This window comes from Kogia breviceps, chromosome 1, assembly GCF_026419965.1.
Source record: "Kogia breviceps isolate mKogBre1 chromosome 1, mKogBre1 haplotype 1, whole genome shotgun sequence".
NCBI lineage: Eukaryota > Metazoa > Chordata > Mammalia > Artiodactyla > Physeteridae > Kogia > Kogia breviceps.
The window spans coordinates 136,470,719-136,497,605 of NC_081310.1; the positions used below are offsets into that span (position 1 = coordinate 136,470,719).

Sequence of the window (26,887 nt, forward strand, 5' to 3'; positions counted from 1 at the left end):
AAATCTTCATAGCCAAATTGATAAGCTTTTGATGCTTATGCTTTAATGCCTATTGATTGATGCTCGAAAATCAAATTTTCTCTTCCCTCACCCTAGTGGATCACTTCAGCATAAAATTAGAATGCTTAATTTGAAACAAATTCTCCCAAAAGGAGAAACAGCTCTAATTTTCCTGTAGATGCTATCAGTACTGCTTCTTTGGGTTTAGTGTTAGATTACATTAGTCCCTGGGTCAAGATGGTTCATTGGCATATTATCACTTTTAACAAGAAGCCAGAGTATATTTGGTAGTATGCTGTTATATGAGGTGAAAATGTTTTGATGACTTTGATGGCAAGAATCTTTTAATATAGTTTCACATCATTTAAGTATGTAGAGACATGGGAAATAAACCAGTCTTTTTTTTTTCTTTCTGTATGCTACAGGGTACAGATTTAAAATTTTAGCAGCATAATTCAGATTTTTGCCTTATGTACTGTATTACTAATCTGAATATTTTCCAGTCAAACCTTTTGAAGAAAGTTCTTTTGATTTGGTTTGAAGCAGAGTTGGAAATCATAAGCTGCTTGTGTAATTTTCAGACACCTTTATGAAAACTGAAACAGTCAAATGCTTCCATATCTAATGTAATGGAACAATTGTGTTATTTTGAGTTATTATATGGTTTAGGATGATGAGCTCACATAAATATAACCATTTCTCTTACATTTGATACCAAGACCATGACCCTGGCTTGTTTTATGGAGAATAAAAGCATATTTTAAGTTATTTGTATATATATATATATGTATATATATGATTTATCTTATGGTATTGGTTCAACTAATCTTTTTGGCTATCAGTTATTACATAAAAATAATTTTTTCCAAATATCATTAAAGAACGTATCTGAATGGGATGATAAGATAGAAAATTTCAAGATTTTGGAGTTCAGAGTAGGTACAATAGATAAGCTACTTTTACAGAATGGTTTCTGAATAAGGCCCTTTCTTATTCAGGTGTGCCATTAAAGTACACATTAGTATGTAAAAAATGCTCCCTTACACTTATCATCATCTTATACTTTTCTTCAGTGTTAGTGACTTGGTAAGGAAATTGGTCTTAAACTGTTAACCTCAGCAATTGCTTAACTTAGTTTTACATCTCCCACAAAAACTATCCCTGAGATTTTACTGTGAAACTCTACTTACATCCAAAATCCTTTTATTTTCCCACCAAAGCAGGGATTCTTTTATTTGCATACTTTTTTTCTTCCAGTTGTACTGAGGTATAATTGACGTACAGCGCCGTGTAAGTTTAAGGTGTACAGCATAATGATTTTACTTACGTACACTGTGAAATGATGACCACAGTTCTAGTGAATATCCATCATCTCATAGAGATCCAAAAAGAAGGAAAAGGAAAAGAAATTTTTCCTTTATGAGAACTCTTAGGATTTACTCTTAAAAATTTTCATATATAACATACAACAGTGTTAATTACATTATTTTAAAAAATTTATTTATTTATTTATTTATTTATTTTGGGCTGTGTTGGGTCTTTGTTGCTGCGCGTAGGCTTTCTCTAGTTGGAGCGAGCGGGGGCTACTCTTCGTTGTGGTGCATAGGCTTCTCATTGCAGTGGCTTCTTTTCTTGTGCAGCATGGGCTCTAGGTGTGTGGGCCTCAGGAGCTGAGGCTTGCAGGCTCTAGAGCGCAGGCTCAGTAGTTGTGGCTCACGGGCTTAGTTGTTCCGCAGCATGTGCGATCTTCCTGGACCAGGGCTTGAACCCGTGTCCCCTGCATTGGCAGGCAGATTCTTAACCACAGTGACACCAGAGAAGCCTGTTAATTACGTTATTATTGACTGTATTCCCTACACTGTACATTTCATCCCCCTGACTTACTTATTTTGTAAATGGAAGTTTATACCCTTAATTTCCCTCATCTATTTCACTAATTCTCCCACCCTCTGCCCCTCTGGCAATCACCTGTTCGTTCTCTGTATCTATGACTTTGTTTGTTTTGTTATATTTATTTTTTGTTTTTTAGATTCTACATATGAATGAAATCATATGGTATATGTCTTTCTCTGTCTGACTTATTTCACTCAACATAATACCTCTAGGTCCATCCACATTGTCATAAATGGCAAGATTTCATTCTTTTTAATGGCTGTGTAATGTTCGTGTATGTGTGTGTATGTGTGTACCTGCCTCATCTTCTTTATCTATTTATCCACTGATGAGTGCTTAGATTGCTTCCATATCTTGCTATTGTGAATAATGATATTTTCATACTTTTATGAAATGGTTTTATATAAAACTATATTATGTTAAACTGTACTATCTTAATGATATTATATGTGTAATCTATTTAAAATTCCATAGAATCTAATTATTGTCTGTCAAAGAGAAAAAAATAACATAGAAGTTTCAGTAGTTGTAAGGAACTCTAAACAATCTCAAAGCAGACAAAATTTTTGAAATATAATATACAAATATATCTGGATAAACTTTACATGTTTTCCTGTGAGCTGTTTCTTGAGTTGTTTCACATATTGAGGCTTATTGTGGTGTCATGATAGCTAGAATAAATTGTAGTAGCAAAAAATCTTAGCTAAGAAAAGTGGGTGATGTCACTCATTTGATAGAGAAAGAGATTGTGGGAAGAGCTGGCTGAAGGTAAAGATTAAGGGAAATTTTCATAAGGATGAGAAAAATAAAAGTTACAGTATTATCTTAGCAATTACTTTCAAATACTGTCATAAAATAATAAAGAAAATTATGTGAAAATGGTGATATAAGTTTTGGAATTATTTCTAAAAAAGATGTTTAGGGGTGATGATGGGGGTGAGGCAAAGGAGAAAGAAAACATTAATAATAAAAAATGGGAAATATTAGAACCTAACATGACTATCTACTAGGAGAGTATTTATCAAAATTTTATTGAAAGATCCTAAAGTTGTGTTTGTTATAATGAAAAATATTACATTAACATGGCTCTTGATAAGATGTAACCTGTATCTCCAGATAAAATGTTCACATTCCCCTTATTCCAGTGCAAATCAGATTATAGCCATCACTTCATGGTAAATTATAAAAATAATCAATACATTTGTAATAACCATAATATGACAGTAAATGATAACCTCAAACATTTTTGATCACTGTTTGTTGAAAATGTCAGATCTTATTCTGTCTACAGTAGATCAGGGAACCTCAGGAAATTGGAGGGATTTTGTGATATAAAATAGTTAAAATTTAAAGCATTTGATTTTCTGTTTTTAATTTTATTCAGCCAAGGATTATAAGACTCTCTCAATGCCTCCTAAGTGACACATTCATTAAATATTTATTGATCATTTATAATATTGGAATATTAAGCCCTGCAATATTGGATGTTATGGGTGCTAGAGATATGTAGTGAAAATACCAAGGTCAGTGTTCTCATAGCATCCACATTCCCTGGGAGAAGAAGGACAATAAAAAGAAATGACAAATGCATGTAAAGTATACCAATTTGCATTAACTACTATCAGGAAAAAATTAAGAAGGGTAAGAGTAATTTTTTTTAGGGTAAGAGTAATTTGAACAAATTACCCTAGCCTAGCTTCATTGTAATAAAATATTTCTATTCTTGTCCTTTCTATTGTCAAGGAATTTGCTAATAATAAACTCTGATAGTACAGTGAGACGCCATGACTGATTACACATAATTGGTTTCTTCACTTTTTCACATATTACAGAGAGCAGATTATGATTCCAGTAAATTTGGATCATGAATAGAAAAGATTTCAGGTAAAAGTGATCCACGGAAATAGACACTGACATCTTGTTTGCTGCCAGAAGCCACAACTAAATGGCTAGCAGAGTGTTGAATTAGCCCATGGACAGATGTATGGGAGTCTTGGAGCAAAATAGTTTTAATCAGGGGTGATTTTTAACCTTCTTAGAATTTTTACATTAGATATAGCTAAATTGGATTGATTACCTAATTTATTATCAACCTGGTTTAGGTTTTGGTCACCTAAAGCATACATCTAAATGTAACTGTTAGAAATCTGAGTAAGGTGCAATCCCATTTGTCAGTAGAGTAGGTGATTCATAGTAGGTGATAAATAAATATTTTTTGAGGAACTAGGTTGTTCTGAGGAACTGAGCAGAAACTGAGGTTACTGCATCCCTGAAGGCTTTTGCTCAGTCTTGGGGCACAGGAAGGTAGAGGACCCAATCCACTATAGATAAAACTTTGTTGAGAAAAATAAAACCTGCCAAAATTTTAAAAATTCTTGTGAAATATTCTTTTTCAAGATTTAATTCACATACCAGACCATTTACCCATTTATAGTGTCCAGGTGTTTTTTGTATATTCACAGGATGTGCAACCATCATCACAATCTAACATTAGAACATTTTGTCCCCCATTAAAGAAACTCCAGTCCCATTAGCAGTCACTCCTCATTCATCCAAACCCCCTCAAATCCTAGGCAGCCACTTACTTAGTTTCCATATCTATGGATTTGCCTATCCTGGACATTTCATTCATACTTGTTATGGCAAAATAAAATTCAATTGTTTAGAAATGTTTGCCATATTTTGTTTATCCATTCATCAGTTGATGGACATTTGAGTTTCCACTTTCTAACTATTATGAATAATGCTTCTGTAAGCATATGTGTACAAGTTTATCTGTGGAACTGTATTTTTATTTTTCTTGGGAATATACCTAGGAGTGGAATTGCTTGGTCATATGGTAACTCTGCATTTACTTTCTTAAGGAACTCTCAAACTGTTTTCCAAAATGGCTGTACCATTTTACATTCCTATCAGCAATTTATAAGGGTTCTAATTTTTCCATATTATCACCAACACTTGTTATTGTCTTTTTATTATAGCTATCCCTGTGGACTTGAAGTGGTATCTCATTATGGTTTTGATTTGCATTTCCCTGATGACTGATGAGGTCAAACATCTTTTAATGTGCTTATTGGTCATATGGATATCTTATTTAGAGAAATATCTCTTCAGATCTCTCTGTCCATTTTTTAATTGGGCTATATGTCTTTTCACTGTAGAGTTGTAAAATTCTTTATATATTCTAGATACAAGTCCTTTATCAGATATATGGTTTGCAGATATTTTCTCCCATTCTGTGAGTCCAGGGATTGGCAACTGAAGTTACATCATAAACCATCATGAATAATTTCATTATATTTGAGAGGATGTTTTGTGGTAAAGGGATAAATGTTCATGAAACTACTGTGATTTTAAGGACCCTGATCAAGCCACTCAGAAGTATGGATGGAAATGCAATGAGGTAGTGTTTTTTAGAAAGACTAGGAAGATTTTCTTCCTCTTCTTCCCACCCACCACTTAAACTCATCAAGAGTTTTTTGGTTTTTTAAAAATGAGAACTTCTCTGTAAGGGTGTGAGGGTGAGGTTTAACACTGGCCCTGGATGTGCCATTCAATCATTTATGTGTCATAAATTACTTCATTTAGTTTTCATAAGATCCCACTTCAACTCCCACCAACTCTTCCAATTCCTCACTCCTGTGAATGTTTCCTCTACCATTTCCCTGCTGTTTCAGAAACCTGATTCTTCCAAAGAACCCTTTCCCATGGAGCCTCCTGGAGTGGGTGCTGCTCATTTTCTCGTGCTCTGTGTATCATAGATCCCCCAAATCTCATGTGAGTTGCATGCTATCTGGAAATCATCCCTATCCCTTCTCTTTACTGTAATTCACTGACATCTTGGCCACTCTCTCATGTCCATCAAGGCTTTAGTATCTTTCCCCTCAAACTTGAGGCTTATTATTATTTATTATTATACACTATTTATTATTATTCTAGGTGTCTTCATCCATGTATTGACTGCTCATTTCTTATTTACTACATCCAATAATTCCCTACTGTCCACTACATCAGATTCAGACTTCTTAAAATAGTACTCAGTGCCTCTAACTTAATTGTCCAACATTTTCATACCCAGTGCTTGATGCTAACTGACCATGAAAACCAGAGCTGTCCTTTTTGTGACCCAGCCAACTACTACAACCTGTGTGTGTTTCTAGCTCTGTGCTTTTGCCTGTGTGATTCCTAGTATTTCGACTCTGCTTTTCTTATTCATATTCTGTCCATCATTTAAAACCCTATTTCAGTTCTGCTTTCTTTTCCCTGACTGCTCATCGTGATTTCCTATTACACTTGTTTGAGCCAGACAGTGATTACTTATTAAGAACTGGTTGTTTACTACAGTTTCTGTACAGTTCAATTTAACATTTTAAGAGTACTCTGATTTTTCACGGTTTTGTGCTTGTAAGACTTTTCTTATCAATTGATAATAGACTTCTTGTGAACAAGTAAATGTTTGCACATCTACCACAGTGCCTGAAAAGTGGCTCATGGTCAGTAAGCACTGGTGTTTGTACACTGACTCCCTGGGAATTCTTCAGTCCCTATCATTGAGATTATCTGAGTTTTGTTTAATAATAATAATGATAACCTATTATCTTATGTTGATTTTGGGGGGAAATGTGTGACTGAGATCACTCTGCACTTTCCTTCTCCTTGGTTGAGTCTGATTCCACATGGATGTGTTTTTTACACATTCATGATTAGACAGTGTTGGTTTTATGACAGTGCCTCAATATTGAGGTCTCAGGGCCTACATCAAAATACCGCAAAATCATTAATGATAGGAGAAAAGTATACACAGTTCATGTCCTGTAATTCTATATGAAAGCTTGGGGATTCTCTGAATATGATCTTTAAATTTTTTTTTAAGTCTTTTTAAAAAAAAATATTTATTTGTTTATTTGGTTGTGCCAGGTCTTAATTGCGGCATGCATGTGGGATCTAGTTCCCTGACCAGGGATCAAACCCAGGCCCCCTGCATTGGGGGCGCAGAGTCTTATCCACTGCTTCATCAGGGAAGTCCCAATTTTTTTCTTTTTAAAAAGCAGCTAACCAACACTATTAAGGCACTGTTTATATTTGAGTGTTTCCTTTTCTCTGAGTAGAACAGCAAATCAACAGTGTGCAACCTTCGTGCTCATAGATGACAGAGGGCAGTGAATTGTGCTTATTTTGAATACCCACTTCTGTTGGTTTTAGTACAATGAAATATCTGTGCTAATTTCTAGGCAGCAGTCTGAAATCTGCAACAGAAAATAACTGATATGTCTGCATAAGCAACACACTTAATCTTTGGTAAAGTAATTTGAAAATTTGTGTTACATTTTATCAAGTGATAAAAATTTTACATAGTATGTTTCTAAAACCTCTCAGGCGTAAAGTGTACAGGGCTCTTGCTATTACTTGAACATCTTGCTCAACTATCTTGCTGTTATTTCTAAAGAAGTAATAAAAATGAAAAATGTGAAGGAAACAGAATTGGAAGGACATTTGTGGTGCCAATTATATACATTTACCATAGCACTTATCAAATTGTCATCATTAGATTTTTTTTTTTTTTTGAGGGCAGAGACTATGCTTTATTTCACTTCTGAACCTAGCACAATGCATGGTTCATAGGTGCTCAATAGATGGCTGCTGAATTTATATGTTTTTGGAGTGGGCTAATATATAATGAAGCTTTAATAATTTAGACTGAAAAAGTAGATTCTTAATGTTTGACTCACTGACCACAAATTATATATTAATATATTCATAAATAACAATACTCATATCATTTTTAATACTTGAAAAAATGCTTTTTCACAACTACTGAATTCTTGAGCAAGTGAATGACATCCAGTCCAATTGACCAGGATACCTGTACATACTATGTACGTAATGTGTATGGGCTTGATCTCATAGCTGGAAGTTATGAATAGAGTGTGGTTTGGATTTTAGTCATTGTGGAAACATTTAAGCCTTATAAATGTGAACCAGGTCCTTTTTCTTTCCTTGTTTTAAAATTTTATTTTCCTAGAGATGATATTCTGCCTATCTTGCCTCTTCTTCACACTCAGGTAATACTCGTCAAATGTGAAAATTGTCTTGACAGAACACCAGAGAACTTTCTAGATATGAGATATTCAGAAACCGGTGCTAAATCACAGGGTACTACAAGAGGTAAAGCTGATGATAAGATAGAAAAAATGCAAAGTTAAGCTATAGGTCACCATGTCCCACTCCTCCCTTCCACGTATTCCTTCCACTTTAAGGAAAAGCAGAAAAGATTTTTCCTTAATTATGCTTGCTTTCTCAAAGTATAAGAAACTAACGTGTCTCTTACCAAATACCTACATGCTTCCTGTATTCCATACTCTATCAAATCCATGTTCCTCAGGATGTTTTTCTGAGGGGGATGAGTCTGGCTTCTTTCACTCAACATAATCATTTGGAGATTCATCTATATTTTTGCATGTTCAATAGTTTGGTTCTTTTTCTTGTTGAAATAGTATTCTATGGTATGGATATACAAACATTTGTTTTTACCAATTGATGAGGAATTTTGAGTATTTTTAATTATTTTAATTTAATTATTTAAATCTAATTTAATTGTTTTAATAATTGTTAATTATTTTGAGTATTTTTAATTATTATAAGTATCTCTCTCCCAGAACACTTTGTTCATAACTCTAATGGAACATTTCTCATAGTATGTTAAACTAGGTTGTTTTCATACATCCTCCATTAGACTATCCTGACCCTTCAAGATAGGGGAACTGTATCTTTTTCATCCTTGCTCTCCCAGTGCCTAGCATAGTGCTGTAGTTTTGAATTGGTACTCCATGTAAACAACCCTGTTAGGTGAAGCCAAAACTTTTCTTGATCCTGTACTGTCTCCATCATCACCACTTATTGATTCATTCAAATCAGAAACTTGAGAGATGTTTGTTTGCTTTTTTGTGAAAATCTACTTTGTTTAGGTATAATTCATACACAATAAAAGTCACACATTCTTTTTTTCTAAATTTAAAAATTTTAATACAATTTCTAAAGATTATATTCCATATCTACCTATATTGGCTATAGTCCCTGTGTTGTGTAATACATCCTTATAGCCTATCTTACACACAGTAGTTTGTACCTCCCATTCCCTCACCCCTGTGCTGCCTCCCACCCCACCCCCGCCACTGGTAACCACTAGTTTGTTCTCTGTCTGTGAGTCTGCTGCTTTTTCTTAAGGTGACTAGTTTGTTGTATATTTTAGATTCTACATATAAGTGATATCATAGAGTATTTGTCTTTCTCTGTCTGACTTATTTTGTTTAGCATTGTGCCCTCCAAGTCCACCTGTGTTGCTGCAAATGGCAAAATTTCATTCTTTATGGCTGAGTAGTACTCCATCATGTATGTATGATATATGTGTGTGTATGTATATATATATATACACACATATATATGTATAGTGTGTGTATAAATATATAAAAATATGTATAAATAAATAAATAAACAAATATATATGCATGCCACATCCTCTTTATCCATTTGTCTGTTGATGGACACTTAGGTTGCTTCCTCTTCTTGGTGATTGTAAATAATGCTGCTATGAACATTGGAGTGCATGTATCATTTCAAATTAGTGTTCTTGTTTTTCTCAGATATATACCAGGAGTGGAATTGCTGGGTCATGTGGTAGTTCTATTTTTAGTTTTCTGAGAAACCTCCATACTGTTTTCCACAGTGGCTGCACCAATTTACATTCCCACCATCAGTATACGAAAGTTCCCTTTTCTCCACATCCTTGTCAGTGTTTGTTATTTGTGTTCTTTTTGATGATAGCCATTCTGACAGGTGTGAGGCGATATCTCACTGTGATTTTGATTTGCATTTTCCTGATGATTATCGATGTTGAGCATCTTTTCATGTGCCTGTTGGCCATCAACTTTCCTCTTTGGAAAAATGTTTATTCAGTTCTTCTGTCCCCACCCCCCCCCCCCTTTTTTTTTTTTTTGCCATGTGGCATGGCTTGTGGGATCTTAGTTCTCTGACCAGGGATTGAACCTGGCCCCGGCAGTGAAAGTGCCGAGTCCTAACCACTGGACCACCAGGGAATTCCCTGCCCATATTTTAATTTTTTTTCTTAATGTTCAGTTGTATGAACTGTTTATGTATGTTGAATATTAATCCCTTATTGCTCATATCATTTGCAAATATTTTCTCCCATTTAGTAGGTTGTCTTTTTGTTTTGTTTATGGTTTCCTTTGCTGTGTAAAGGCATTTGTTTAATTAGGTCCCATTTGTTTATTTTTTCCTTTTATTTCCTTTAGGAGATGGATCCATAAAATATTGCTGCAATTTATGTCAAAGAGTATTCTGCCTATGTTTTCCTCTAGGAGTTTTATACTACAAAGCTACAGTAATCAAAACAGTATGGTACTGGCACAAAAACAGACACATAGATCAATGGACAGGATAGAGAGCCCAGGAATAAACCCACACATTTATGGTCAATTAATCTACAATAAAGGCGGCAAAATATACAATGGGGAAGAGACAGTCTCTTCAGTAAGTGGTGCTGGGAAAACTGGATAGCTATGTGTAAAAGAATGAAATTAGAACATTCTCTAGCACCATCTACAAAAATAAACTCAAAATGGATTAAAGACCTAAATGTAAGACCAGATACTATAAAACTCACACATTCTAAGTAGCTAGATCAATGACTTTGAAAAGTGTATAGAGCTGTGTAAACCATCAAACCAGTTAAGATATAGAACATTTTAATCTCTCAGCAAAGTTCACTCTTGTACCTTGACAGTTTCAAACTGTCAGTCTCTTGCAACCCTCTGTCCCAGGCAATTACTGATCTGATTTCTATCAATATAAAGTGGTTTTGTCTGACTTAAAATTTCATATAAATTAAATTATTCAGTATGTACTCTTTATTTCTAATTTCTTTCAATTTGCATAATATCTGTCAGGTTCAACCATATTGCATTGATTTGTCCTTTTAATTGAGGGTGTTTAATCCATTTACATTTAGTATAATCATTGAAATATCTGGGTATAAGTGTACCATCTACTTTTTTTTTTTCCATTTTGTCACCTCTACTTTTTCATCTGTTGCTCATTTGTTGACTTCTTTTAGGTTTATTGAATATTTTTTTTGCACGTGTGTTTCATTTTATTTCCTCTGTTGACTCCTTAGCTATACCCTTTATTATTATTTTTAGTGGTTGCTCTAGGGCTTACAATATATATCCTAACATAGCATAGTCTATGTAAAAGTAACACTCTACCTTTTCATGTTTCCTACATCCTTTACAAACATGCCACTTCTCATATCACAAATATAATGATGTTAATCAGTATTATTCCATTTACACTTTTTCTCAAATTCACTTTTTCATTTAAAATCATTCAAATGACTTTCCCTTTTTTTCTGGTACTATGTTAACTCCTAACATGGCTTATCAAATTCATTATGTTTTGAGTCTTATCCACATCTCTAACTTTATCTACTACTGCTTCAATTCCAGGAATACTGATTTTCTTACAATTCTTCAAATACATCTGGCTGTTTCAAACCTCTGTGTCTTATATAAATTGTTCCTCTGTCTGGAATACCCATTCTCTTTTGCCATTTAAAATTTTTTTCTGAGGGATTATATGTCTGTGAAACTTTTCCTAACTCCTCTCCCTCCAGGCAGAGTTAATTATTCTCTACTCTGTTCTGCTTCTGTGCCTTCTGTATACTTGTATCAGATGCTTCTTGCACCATTTCAAATTTACTTGGCCTTACCTCTTATTCCAGCTACAACTGCATTGACCATTTCTGTGAAGCTGCTGTCCATCTTCATGTAGATACAACTTGACAGTGCCCTGCCTCAGTTTAACCTCTAACTCCCCCACTCTAACCTTCATGGATTCTTTATTTGATGGTGAAATAGCATGGGGTACCCCTGGGATTTTGCCCAGCACTCAAGCATGTGCAGCACAAGAAATGATGGGGAGTTAATGCCCTGGGGGACACCCTTGACCAGTGAAGAGCAGAGTAATGAGTAAATGCTTCCTGCTTTCTTCCCCTGAGAGGTTATTAGGTGTCCTATAAGGTTGAGTATCCAACCATCTGTATGGGTGGCCAGTCAATTCAATAACAAATCATTTTTTGACTTTCCTTCCTTCCCACCTTTGCTCCATCTTCCCTAAGTCTTGTTCCCTGAATCATACTTCTTTGTCTTAGGCTCTGTGTTCTGAGGAAACCAGGCTGAGAAAATACAATTATTACCTGTACAACATTGTCTTTAAATGTATTGCTTCCTCCAGACCAGTGATTTCTCAAACCTCTTAAAGCAGTAATATATTAAGCCCCCAAATATACAACTGGTAAAAGTAGAGCAATTCTAATTGGAATGAGAATGAAGCCAGAGGTTTTGTAAAACAGAAAACAATATACTAATTAAGCTATGAACTTCATGAGAGTTAGAATATATGTCTTATTAATCTTTGACTCCTAAAAACTTGGTATAGTGGCTGGCTCCTAGCATGTAGTCAATAATATTTATTAAACTGAACTAAATTTAATTGAGGGAAACTAAAGTGTATAAAATATAAATAATTTCATTTAGTCTACAGTTATTATGGATAAAAGAAGAAACAAAACAAATATAGTCTTAATACTTTTTCTGGAAGCATGAGGTTTATTAGAAAAGGCAATAAAACTTTTTCTGTAAGCTCAAGTTTTTCTATTCTTGACTTTGTATATTAATTTTCAGATGGTTGTCCAGGCTTCTGCTTTATGTCATCAGTAATAAATTGAAATTGAATTTTTAAAAATTCCCCACATTTTAGAAATTGTTTATTAATAAAGGTGAAAGGGGTGGGAAAGTTATTATTTACAATTATTTTATGGTCATCAATGTGGAACGGATGAGATAAAAAGCTAAAGATAACATCTAGAAAATAAATATGCCACTAGAGAATCAAAGAGCCACAACTGGAAGCTACTGTGATGATAGTCAGTATTGAAGGGTGTCGTCATTTCTTTTTCTTTTTTATTTTTGTCGTAATTTCTTAAACATGACAAAAACTCCAGAGGGATAGACTTCTTGAATTAGTTATTGTGAACAAGGTTTTCTGAGCATTCAGAGGTGGGGAAAACAATGAAAAAAAAAAAAAAAACAACAAACTGGTGGAAATTTATGCTCTTAAAATTTTTATCAGGGTATATTTTTGTATGAATAAGGTATTTTATCAATTGGTCCATCAATTCACCTACTCACTCACCCACCCATTTAATGGTGTTAAGATTGGCATTTAAAAAAGCCTACATGAGAATCTGTTCTTTACCATCAGTCAATGAATTTTTTTCAATCATGTTTCTTTAAATAAGAACTTTAATCTTTCATGGATAGCAAGTTAGTGACTGATTTCCATTTTCTTTATTGTAAAAATTGGGCTTGTTTATGAGAGTTGTGAGAAAAATATAGTCTTAAAATACATCTATCCAGTCATTCAACATACATGTCAATAACACATACTTTGTGCTGAGTGCTAGGATTCAGTGGTGAATATAGTTAGTAGATTTTAGAGGTGGAAGGAACACCATGAGATGTTATAGGATGGGCTGGTAAGGCATAGTTACTGACTGATGAGACACAGACATGGAGAAAGGTTGTGACTTGCCCAAGATCAGAGCTTGTAAATTATTCCTCAGAATATATAAGGTTATTTTTAGATATCATTTTGATTTGCATTAATCTTCTAAGCATTACTGAATGATAAACTACAAAGATAGCTAATGGTAAAAAGTCATTGCACAAATGAGAAACCATTAAAAAGGATACTCTTTAGAAGAGGGAGGGCTAGGGATAGATTAGGATGGAGTGGGGGAAAAAAATTAGGATCATTTCAGTTCATCTGGAAATTTTTCAAACTTGAGTCTTTTCCCCTGTTGAGTTGCATATGGCTTAAAGAGTTGAAAAATAAACTAATGTTTATTGAGAATCTAATATATGCTAGGCACTTTAATGTATATTAACTCATTTAATATTCACAACGACTCTGTAAAATATTGTTAAGTCTGAATGGCTGTTTCAGCTTAGTGTTAGAATGTGTGTGTCGTTCCTTAATGGTGGTTATTGTTCGGAGTCTGACACACAACTCTTGTGTTCAGTAACTGGACTATTATGTGGTCAACCAGAGGTTAATGGGCCCAGGCAAATTGGTCCCTTCTAACCAAACTCATAAGAGTCTGGTTATAAATCAGAGCATCAATTTACAAGTCTTTATGAGGAAATTAACTGCCAAGTAGACCAAATATTCATGTCAGCTTGTCAGAACATTTTCTTCCCTGAGGAGAAGAATGCTTGGGAAATAAAGGACAGGAGAATGCCAAGGAAGTATAAAATTAGAAGAAAGTGAGTTGAATGCTCTTAATAAGGAGAGTGTCATGCAGTTACTGGAGCCCAATGTGCCTTCTCCACATAGGATTATATCTGCCTGGCTAAGGGATCTGAATACTATTTTTACCAAGTCAGGTCCCTCTGTCAATATTGTTTAAGATCATGGCCAGTTGTGGACTCAGCTGCAGTAAGAGAGAATAGATTGGGAGAGTCTGAGACTTTGTTTAAAACAAGCCCTCTAGTTTGGGCCAAGCATCTGCAGATGCTAGAAGAAGGAACAGAGAGGCAGTTTATGGAATAAATATAGTAATCGGGTTAGAGATTATGACAATAATCATCTCTAACAGTGACTCAAGATTTATTATGTGTTAGAAATTGTGCTAAGAACTTTACATCAGTTACCTAACTTAATTTGCACAGCAACCATCTCTGATAAACGCTGTTAATATTCCTATTTTATAGCTGAGAAAACTGAAGTTTAGAAAAGTTAAAGAAATATACTGGAAAGTGGAATCTTAACATAGGATAGTCCAAACTGGATTGGGGGCATATCCAGGTTACTGTGTGCAAAGTTGAACTCTTCATTTCTTCTTAAAACACATTCCTCCTCCAGGTCTGAAGCCTCTGGGTACTAGATCCCTCCTTCTCTCCCTCCCTCCTTCCTTCCTTCTCTCTCTCCCTACTTCTATCCTTCCTTCCTTCCCTGCTTCACTCCCTCCACTCTCAGTTCCTGACATCAGAAAATCCAGTAAATTTTACCTCCAAAATACATAGTGGATCTTTCCCCTTTTCTCCAGCTCTGCAGTCACTGCTCTAGCTCAGTTATGGACCACCTCTTGCAGCCGCTAGCCCCCTCCCCTACAAACCAATCACTGTCCCAAGAGTGGTATTTTTCTTTATTGAGGTAAAATTCATGTAACATAAAATTAGTCATTTTAATCATTTAAAAAGTGTACAATTGAGTAGCTTTTAGTACATTCACAATGTTTTGCAACCATCACTACTATCTAATTTTAGGACATTTTCAAAAAGAACCCCTCATCTGTTAAGCACTTTCCATTCTTCTTCCCCTGTAAACCACTAATCTACTTTCTGCCTTCATGAATTTGCCTGTTCTGGACATTTCATGTAAATGCAATTATACATTTGTGGCCTTTTGTGTCTGACTTCTTTCATGAGAAATAATGTTTTCAAGGTTCATCCATGATGGAACATGTATCAGTACTTAATTCCTTTTTATGGCTGAATAATATTTTATTATATTGATATATCACATTTTGTTTATTCATTCATCAGTTGATAGACATTTGGGTTGTTTCCACTTTTTGGCTATTATGAATAATGCTGCTGTGGACATGTTTTTGCTTTTGTTTCTGATTTTTTAAATTTTTTTTTTTTATTGGAGTACAATTGCTTTACAGTGTTGTGTTAGTTTCTGCTGTACAGTGAAGCGAATCAGCTATATGTATACATATATCCGCTCCCTCTTGGACCTCCCCCCACCTCTCATCCCACCCGTCCAAGTCATCACAGAGCACTGAGCTGAGCTTCCTGTGCTTTATAGCAGGTTTCCACTAGCTATCTGTTTTACACATGGTGGTGTATATATGTCAATCCTAATCTCCCGATTCATCCCACCCTCCCCTTTCCCCTCTGTGTCCCCATGGCCATTCTCTGTGTCTCTATTTCTACCTTGGAAATAGGTTCATCCGTACCATTTTTCTAGATTCCACATATATACATTAATATAGGATATTTGTTTTTCTCTTTCTGACTTATTTCAGTCTGTATGACAGATTCTAGGTCCATCCCCATCTCTACAAATGACCCAATATTGTTCTTTTTTATGGCTGAGTAATATTCCATTGTATATATGTACCACATCTTCTTTATCCACTCATCTGTTGTTGGACATTTAGTTTGTTTCCATGTCCTGGCACTATAAAACTCTTGGAGGAAAACATAGGAAAAACACTCTTTGACATAAACCACAGCAAGATCTTTTTTGACCCACCTCCAATAAAAACAAAAATAAACAAATGGGATGTAATTAAACTTAAAAGCTTTTGCATAAAAAAGGAAACCATAAACAAAGCAAAAAGACAACCCTCAGTATGGGAGAAAATATTTGCAAACGAAGCAACTAACAAAGGATTAATCTCCAAAATATACAAACAACTCATGGAGATAAATATAAAAACAACAACAACAACAAAACAACCCAACTGAAAAATGGGCCAAAGACCTAAATAGACATCTCTCCAAAGAAGACATACAGATGGCCAACAGGCACATGAAAAGATGCTCAACATCACTAATTATTAGAGAAATGCAAATCAAAGCTACAATCAGGTATCATCTCACACTGGTCAGAATGGCCATCATCAAAAATTCTACAAACAGCAAATGCTGGAGAGGGTGTGGAGAAAAGGGAACCCTCTTGCACTGTTGGTGGGAATGTAAACTGATACAGCCACTGTGGAGAACAGTAGGGAGGTTCCTTAGAAAACTAAAAATAGAACTACCATATGACCCAGCAATCCCACACCTGGGCATATACCTGAAAAAAACGTAATTCAAAAGGACACATGTACCCCATGTTTTTGTTTTAACACCTGTTTTCAACTCACTAGTGCAATCTTTTAAAAATGAAAATCATGTGGTTTCCCATTTAAAAGGCTTCAATGGCTTCTCATTACAATCATATTATAATCCAGATGCCTTCCGTTGCCCCATAAGGGTTTGCATGCTTTGCCTCTCCTTTCTCATTTAAGCATCTTTCCTCTTCCCTCAATATGTTCCAGCCACACTTATCTCCATTTAGTTCCTCCAACTTCCCAAGCCTTTTTAAGAGTATGTACCTGAAATGCTGGCCTGAAATTCTGGCCTGAAATGCTCGTTCCATTACTTCACGTGGCTAGTTCATTTCATTCTTCAAATCTTCATCCTTAATGTTACCTTCCCTGAGAGGTTTTTCCCCGGCTACATTATTTCCTACTTCCTTCCTAATACTTTTCCCACCTTGTAATTACATGGTTGTTTCTACTGTCTGTCACCCTCACAAGAATGTAAGTTCCTTAAGGTCAGGAATTAAAGTATACCCTTTTTCATCATTACTATGTGCACCTGTGCTTAGCACAAAACTTAACATAGAAGAGGTACTCCATAAGTGTTTGTTGAATAAATAAATAAATGAGAAAGATCACAGGTGTTGGATGTGAGATGGGTAGTTACAGAGGTATACTAACAAAAAGGAAGAGCAACATGGTGGGGAATCTTCAGTTATGCCAACATTTGAAAATCTGGTCAACAGAGCAAGTCAGTCATTGGTTCAAGATGAGAATTTGGTCAAGGAGTCAGAGCAAAACCTCTGCATATAAAGTCAGAGTTATGGAAGAAAGAGCATGGTTAATTTGATGTCAGATCCAGAGAAGTTGGCTAAATTTTCTTAAATATCACCTTTCTAAAATGAGGATTGCGTCTAGAAACCAGGCTGGGACTGAGTTTACAGCCATAGCTTTTGGGAGAGAAAGGACGCAAAAGATGAGGAGGAATGAGGCAGAGATGACAAACCCAAAACTGTGTTAAAGAAACACTAATAGACTTGTGCTCTTCAGATCATCAATCTCCTTTTCACATTTTTAGTTAACACTTCATCCTTACCTACTTGATGTGAGTAGATTGTGGCCAAATCACATCATGTTCCCTTGCCTCCTGGATAATGACTGCCGAGGTCCTTTCTAGCTCTGAAAATCTATGATCCTCCATGCCACAGTTTCCAAGTTTCAAATGATATTTCACTGTACACAATTGATGTTGGCTCTTTCTTGATGATTTCATTGGTAAACAGTCTTCATGGACATAAGAAGTGTTATATGTGTCTGTGGGTCCTTGTGGGTCATTTCAGACAGAGTGGTACTTCTAGACTTGACTGCTTGACTCAGAAAAACAGCATATTTTGGAACCCGTAGCCCTTAATCTACTGACTAGAGATAGAACTTCAGAAATAAAGAATTTGAGTAATATTTAGTAGCAAAATTGCCTAAATTATTGTTTAATATAGTGGTTGATTAATGGTAAACACATATGTTTAAAAAAATCATTAAATTTTAGAAAGTTAACATCCAAAGTATTTTTTTCACTGAAGTTATTAGATCAATCCTTTCTCTGAGGATTTCATTTTGATTCTTTCTGAACACAAAATTAAACTAGTAGAATAGAATGTTACTGGTACCTAAATTACAGGATTAGACTAAATTTTTCTTATTCTTCACTGTGCAGTGAAACATGATAAAAGTGAGAATTAGTCTGTACAGACCAGAGATGTGTTAACAAGATTCTTAGACAAGTGTTAGACATTTTCCATGACTGATTAGGTAGCACTGTAATGAGACAGAGCTAGTCTTGGATTACAATTAGAAGTTTGAAACAAGACTTTGAAGGTTTAAACAAATTTTATGGAGTACAAAAATGGTTAAGTGGCGCAATATGAAATGTCAGCTCTGGGCTTCTTAACATGTAACACTGAAAATGTAAAGTTAAAGAAAAATGTGATAATGTTTAAAGATAGATCTAAAAATAACTTTTGTAAAAGTCTTGAATTTGGACTTACTTATAAGGAATAAAAACATGTATCAAGGAGAAGCTATTTAAGGAAAAGAATGGTTACATAAGCAAATGTAGAAGGACTAATGGAAGTAGAAAATCACCATTTTGCAACCACTATGGAAACAGGGGATTCAGAAGAATAATCAATGGATGCCAAAAGTTTGAGGAGGAATGGGATATTTATGTGTTATCAGAGTATCTCCTTAGAGATTATTTATTAATTGCAAAGTGAGAAATGGTAACTTTACAGTGGGGAAACTTGACTGCCACTACTTTATTGAGTGATCAAAGTTAACATCACCAGTGATGGGATAAACTAACATTTGATTCCTAACGTGATACACTGAGAAAGTCACATCGTTTCTGTAGTATTCCTGCCCAAAATGCATAAGTCGAATCTAATCATGTGGAAACATTAGACAGACCCAAAAAGACATTCTTCAAAATAACTACGTTGGTACTTTTGAAAAATTTCAGTGTCATGAAAAAAAAGTGTGAAGAACTGTTTCCAGTAAAGGAGACTGACAAGACATGCCAAAAACATGTGATTTGTGATCTTTGATCTGTATCAGAGAAAAAAAAATTCTGTAAAGGGCATTATTGAGACAATTGGAGAAAAAGAAATAAAGACCATAAATTAGGTAAAGGTGTTACATAAATGTTATATTCCTGGATTTGATAAATGTGCTGTGGTCACATAAGAGAATAACCTTGTTCTTAGGAAATGAAGAATATCCTTGTACTTAGGGATAAAAAGGCATGATTCTATAAATAACTCTCAAATGGTTCAGGAAGAATATTTTGTGGTGTGTGTATGTGTTTGTGTTTGTGGGTAGAAAGGAGACATTTGGGCAAGTGGTAACAGTTGGTGAATTTGGTTGAAGGGTATACAATGGTTCTTTGTTCTATTCATCAAACTCTTCTGTAAATTTGAAATTATTTCAACATAAAAAGTTAAATAAATGAGTGATTTTTAATCATCTACCTGAGGAAAGGTGTTCTTTTCTGCTTGAGTCACTGTCACTGACTAGAAAACATTTGACAGTGCCAAACTGAAAGTGTGGACCCCATGAGGCAGAACTGATAGCAGAGTTGGTAGGTGAACTTGCAGTATTATTTATCAGTGTAATTCAGAAAACAAGGTCGAGTTTCTTATAACTCTCTCTGAAGATTGTTACCTTATGTGGATAATTCAGTTCATTTTATAAATATTAAAAGGGCTTCTATTATATGTCAAAAGCTTTGCTAGGCACCAGGGCTACAGTGATTACTGAATCCATTGTTCTCAGGTTACTGACAGTTGGGGAGGGGGGGACAGCTATAAAAATAAATTTAATATGAGATAGTAAAAGTAAACATAGAAAAACAGACCCAATAATTAAGATGGTATCGTAGAGGAGGGTTTGGTGTGGTTGAGGGGAATGACAGTGAGGCCCAGGAGTTTTCCATTTGGTAGGGGTGGAGGGATAGAGCAGTAGAGATTCCTGGCAAAAGGAGCAGTAAGGGCAGAGCAGGAGATGTAAGAAAGCTTGGATTGTTTGGGGGACTCTTAGCAATTTGGTATTGTTGAAGTGTAACATAGCTTTCTGATTTTCAGTTTGTAATAATAAAAAATTAGTGTTTAGTTATAGTTATGAATATCGATAAGACACTAAAATAGTATTAAATAATTAACACTAGAGAACATACAATACGAACTGATCCTTTCATAAGCTGTTCTTATTTTGTATAACGTGACATTTTCGTAAATAACTTGGGATTCCTCCTGTTTGACCTTTGTACCTTTTGCAGCTTTTGTCAAATTTGAGTAATATATGGACTCTCTTTTTTAAGGAAAGAAATTCCCATAATTCTCAACAGGTACATCTTCAGATGCTTAGTGGCTGGCGGATCTCAAGTTTGAGAATAAAAATGCCTTTTAATTACAAATTACTACTATAAAAGAGATAGTTTGTTTTGAATTGGCAAAAGTGTTTTGGATTATCAGAATGAAAATAAAACAAAACACAATCATCAAACAATGAAAAATATTTAGACTTTGAGTCAAAAGCTTAATATTCATATGCAAGCTTTACACAAATCTGTAAATAATACATTCAGACACCCATAAGTACATGGGCAAACAACCTGATAAATAATTTACAAAAGATGAAATAAAAATGACTAGTAAGCATTTAAAATGTCCACCTTCATAATAATTTAAAAAGTAATTTATGATGAGAGACCTTTTTTTTTTTTTTTTTTTTTTTTTTTTTTTGCGGTACGCGGGCCTCTCACTGTTGTGGCCTCTCCCGCTGCGGATGCGCAGGCTCAGCGGCCATGGCTCATGGGCGCATGTGGGATCTTCTCGGACCGGGGCACGAACCCGTGTCTCCTTCATTGGCAGGCGGACTCTCAACCACTGCGCCACCAGGGAAGCCCTGAGAGACCATTTTTGACCTGTAAAATTAGTAGGTATTTTTAAAAAGTATAACTTGGGTTGATGAGAATTTTTAATAATAGAAAAAAATTGCAAGCAGTCTAGTTATCCAACTGTGGAAATATTTAAATAAAATATGCATTGATGTCGTATGATATTACCTGGACATTAAAATGTTGGTTTTGAAAATTTTTAAATAGAAATGCCTATGCTTCTTATAAATTAAATGTAAGAAGCAGTGAACAAAAGTGTGATTTCCCCTTGTCAAAATTTACATAGAGGATTTTGATAAGTATACTATGGTAATAGAAGATGTTATCAGTAGGAGAAACTGGGTGAAGAGTATACAGGAACTCTCAGTACTATTTTTCAGCTTCTCTAAGTCTAAAATTATTTCAAAATAAAAAGTTAAAAAACATACATAGAAAAAGGACCAATAGGAAAAACAATCAAATCTTAGTAGTAATTTCTACGTGGTAAAATTAAGTAGTTTTTCCCTTTCATTTAAAAGATGCTTTTGTGTAACAAATTTTTACAAGTTATATGTTATATCATCATCATCACATACATATACAACCCCTCTCCCTAAAATTAGAACAACAACAAAAAAGCTAAACTTGAAAGAAATATACCATCTACCACAATCAGTTCGTTGATCAGTGTGGCAGCTAAATATAAAAACATGAATGTGAGTGCTGAAAAAGGGTCCATATGGGTGGAGGATAATACAGAGATATCAACTGTGTAGGGATGCATTTTACAGGTGGATGTGAAGTGTGAGAGTATATAGTAAAGATAAGGACAGAGATAGATTTAGGAGACTGTGGCACTGAGAATTTCATTTTAGTAGTAAAGAAGAACAGGAAATTTTCTCAAAAGAGAGTAGATACCTGCAGTATTTTATGTTAGAAGAGAATTAAGCTAATTCTCTGGGTTTCTAGGGAGCGTAAATCATAGTAGATTGTGGGAGTATTCCCCAAAGGTTTGTTTTTAATAAGTTAAAATTATTTCCTTTAAATAACTATCTTCATACTTGTTTTTATCACAGACTCCTTTCTAAGCAGCTCAACTTTGCAGTGGTTCAGGTCTTCTGAAGAGACAGCCTCTTATCTTAATGAGTGATGAAGGTAATCATCTACTCGAATTAAGTCTTTCTTGATGTAGACTTTTGTGTAAAATATTACTTGTTCAATATTAAATAAGGACAAATAGAAAAATGAATATATACTGTGGTGTCACTAGGAGCCATACCTGAAAAACTGCAGTATATTAGACATTGTGTTTCTCAGTCTTTTCCTATCTCAAGACCTCTGAGATGCATTGCATCCTCCCTTCTATGCCTGGGGGCTCCCTATAGCAGTGATTCTGGGGAAGGTGTGGTGAGCAGGGGCTATGTGGTTTGTAAGAGCACATCACCATGCATACTCAAGTCAATTCTGAAACTGCTCCCTTTCTCCTGCATTGCCCCCTCCACCTTAAGAGTTATTGCTAAAAAATAAAATAAAATAAAAAGAGTTATTGCTAGAATCAGAATCCTTCACATTTTTCTTAAAGGATTATTATTTTCAGCCCCCTTTCTCATTTTTCTCATTGGGAAACCAGAGCTTGCTCTTCAGTGAAGCAAAATGGTATCAGAAGTTGTTCCTTCGAGAGGGACCTAGAGGCTCCACTTTAAATTCTGACCCTGATTCCTACTGTCTTCACAATTAGGTTTTAAGCCCCTGGCAGGGAAAGAACAGGTCTTATCCACCTTTTTACTTTCTTCAAGTGTTAGCCTTTAACTTTCTTTTTTAAATTTTTAATTCTTTTGAATTTTATTTTTTTACACAGCAGGTTCTTATTAGTTATTTATTTTATACATATTAGTATATACATGTCAATCCCAATCTCCCAATTCAGCGCACCCCCCCCCCATCCCCGTCGCTTTCCCCCCTTGGTGTCCATACGTTTGTTCTCTACATCTGTGTCTCTATTTCTGCCTTTCAAACCGGTTCATCTGTACCATTTTTCTAGATTCCACATATATGTGTTAGTAGCCTTTAACTTGCAAAAAGGTAGTTAAGTAGTAAATGTTTACTGAAAATGAATATTATTTTCCTTAAGGGCGGTTTTATTCCTTCATGAAGGAAAATCTATTCCTTGCTATGAAAAAACCAGTAAATGTTGCATAAGTACAAATTAAAATGGAAGATACAGAGTGTGTAGCTTAAAGCTGAGCAGCAGCTTTGATCTTTGGCTGAGTATTTTAAAAAGATTATAAGGGTTATTAAAAATAGGATCTAAAGGTCTAACAAGACTTTAGAAAGGGCCCAAGAATGTGTCTAAATCTGCATAGGCTCCTGAAGGCTGCAAGCACATTGCAGTATTTTGATCATCACGGACAGGGACCTCTGCTCCAATGAATGTGTTACAGGGGAATCTGTGTCCAGAGCCTCTGCCCTCTGAGTGTGGATTGCAGTTGTTCCTCAAGTATGAAAATTGGGGAATGACAGATTTAAAAGACATTTTCTTTTATGCAAATATACAGTATTATTAACATTCTCATGCCTGGGGCAGATTACTTCAGTTGTTTAGGCCTGTGTGCTCTTTTGTAAAAGAGAATAACAATAATCACCTCATAGACCAAGGTAAGGATCAGATTGGCACAATGTCTGAGGAGTAGTAGGGATATGTTGAATAAACAGTGGTTTTTATTTTATTCACAAATTGAAATTCAGAAGTATGTTACAAATGTTTAAGTATATTTGAAATAGAATTACTGGGGTCATATTATACCTCAGCTCCATTGTAGTTTAGATTGGCTTATGTGAACAGAGAGCAGGGCATTGCTACCATGTCTAACAATGCTTTAAGGGAAGACAGTTTCTCAAAACCACATAACTGGCATGCTTCTAGAGTTGTGGAACCATGATGCACTCGTAGGTTGAGTGGTAACCAGCTCTTTTCCCTGTTGCTCATTTGATATTTATCTCTCTTTCCTGAATATTGGCTATTAGATAACCTAGAAGAGATATCACAACTTTCACCATCAGGAAAAAACCATTTCTTTCACAAGTCATATCTACTTTTAAAACTTCTACTAATGGATGCTTCTCTTGGCCTTCATTTAAGGTCAAGTAGCTTGCAGGCCTCTGACCTTAAATTAATGAATGACTTTCTCTTTGCCATTTTTAAGTTAGACTCCTTGGGCATGAGTCATTACTCAACTCACTTTGTAAGGACACTTACTTTTCATTTAAAAAAAAATTATTAATTTATTATTTTTGGCTGCATTGGGTCTTCGTTGCTGTGCACGGGCTTTCTGTAGTCGGCGGCAAGTGAGTGCTACTCTTCATTGTGGTGCATGGGCTTCTCAATGCAGTGGCTTCTCTTGTTGAGGAGCATGGGCTCTAGGCACATGGGCTTCAGTAGTTGTGGCATGCAGGCTCAGTAGTGGTGGCACGCTGGCTCTAGAGTACAGGCTCAGTAGCTGTGGTGCATGGGCTTAGTTGCTCCGCGGCATGTGGGATCTTCCCAGACCAGGGCTCGAACCCGTATCCACTGCATTGGCAGGCAGATTCTTAACCACTGTGCCACCAGGGAAGTCCACTTTTCATTTTTTAATCAATTTTTTTTTGCAGTTTTTACATGTGCAATAGATGAAAAACTATGATGATTAGAAAAATCATAGAAAAGAGTATAGATCTTGGCAAAAACTTGCCCATCCGTAGGACAACACTTGTATACTTGTTAGAGTAGAACACAGAAGCTGCAGCATCACCAGTGCTACCACTATCAATAGGAAATATTCAGTAAACATAGAATTACCTGTGAAGTTGTGCTAGGTGTCATAATAAGAGAATCACATTGAGAACAATGACCAGGAATTACTTATATAGAATTGACAGATGGACAGAATAAGAACAGTAAGCAAATATCTATGTATGGTCACTGTGGTTTTCATCACATATAAGTTACAACCTAAATTTTGGCATGTGGATAAGGTTGATTATGTGACTGAAATAGCAATTAGAAATAAAGTTTAGGACTTTCAAGTCTTGTCAAACTGATGCATATAATAGTAATGTGAACAGGAGCTCTTGAGTTTGTCAGGGGTTAAGGCATTTCAGTTTTGGCAGCCACCAGTGCAGGACATCAGGACAGTGGCAAGGAGAGTGATGGCTGTTATTCTTTGGAGTGCCTTCTTCAAGGCTGACTAGACTCTGGTTGGGCCTGGTGCTAGTGCCTGAGGCAAGATAATGGCTAGTGCTACTTTTCAGAACATGCCATTGGCTCCCATGACTGTGGGAGGGGTCAGAGAGGGGAACACCAGTATTTTTATGCATGTAGCTCCAGGGCAATGTATGGCTTCAGGGACAAGAAAGAGGAACACTAGTGCTAGAGAGACTTGGGGAAATGATTTAGCACCAAAAATTGCCTCAGAGATGAATAATAAACTTAATCTGAAACTTGTAAATTTTGTTTCCAAGTGCACATGTTAGCAACAAAGCCAGCAGACATTTAAATGGGATTTTCAAGCTGATAGTTTATCCACACTTTAGACTTTAGCTTAAATGGGAGTGCTGCAAGTCATGCTTACTCATTTCTGCAATTGAAAGCGAGTCTTTATAGTAATTCTTAAAGCCACTGAGGATTTATTTGTATTAACATCTTAATTTTGCTAAATGCCAATAAAGGCTATGCCTTATATTCACTTTTCTGTTAGGCAATTGCCTGAAAGAAAAATGTGTCATGGTAAAATTTAAGAAATATATCATACCTAGTATTTCCAGAAGCCAAGAAACTATTTCTATATCTATATATCTGTATCTATACCTGCATCCATGTCTGTATTGTCCAATGGTTATACTCTCAAACATACTGATGTTATAGAAAATAGAAATTGATATGTTCAGATAGAGTTCATAAGATTAAAAATCATATAAAAATTAAACACACACCTATACTTAAAAAAAAAAAAGACTCTAAGAAATGAAGGTAAAGGCAATAATACTTCTCTTACGTTGTAAGATAAACATCGTTGATCAAGACCCATCTGTTCAGTCTTGGATTCTCTATTCTACTTCTGTGGTTAACCTTACTCCTGTGGCACATATAACAACACTAAAATATTACAAAGAAGATTAGTATAGCCCCTGTGCAAAGATGACTTACAAATTTGTAAAGTTGCCATATTTTTGCATAGTTAATGATTTCTTTCTTTGGGTTCTCATGGCACATTGTATATACATTAGCTGTCATCTTACTGTATTATAATTATTTGTTTACTTCTCTGTCCCTCAAGAGAATTACTAAAAAAATGAAATTATTCTTTGTATCCATAATGGCTTGCACATTGCCTGGCTTCTAAAAAGCACCCGGAAAATGTTTAATGAATGAGTAAAAGCTTTAAAGTCTATGAGTAAGAAACCTGCAGCAACTCTTTGTATATATCCTCCTAAACCAGAAATTGATTCTGAAACAGTTAATCCTTTTCTTCCCTTCTCACCTTGTCTTCCGGATGACAGAATTTCTATTTTAGTGTGATGCCCCCATGGCCACCTCCTGTTGTTAACTAGTGGGCACAGCTCAGTTTGCTGAT

At 35.2% G+C, this 26,887-nt stretch overlaps 1 protein-coding gene and 1 non-coding gene across 6 annotated transcripts in view; both read left to right on the forward strand.

The window, feature by feature from the left end:
* SLC44A5 (solute carrier family 44 member 5) overlaps positions 1-26,887 on the forward strand; it is a 384,424-nt gene that overhangs the window by 36,821 nt on the left and 320,716 nt on the right. The window lies entirely within an intron of this gene.
* On the forward strand, positions 26,374-26,485 carry LOC131746865 (U6 spliceosomal RNA). Its single transcript, XR_009332685.1, has one exon. It is a non-coding gene; the product is annotated as a U6 spliceosomal RNA (small nuclear RNA).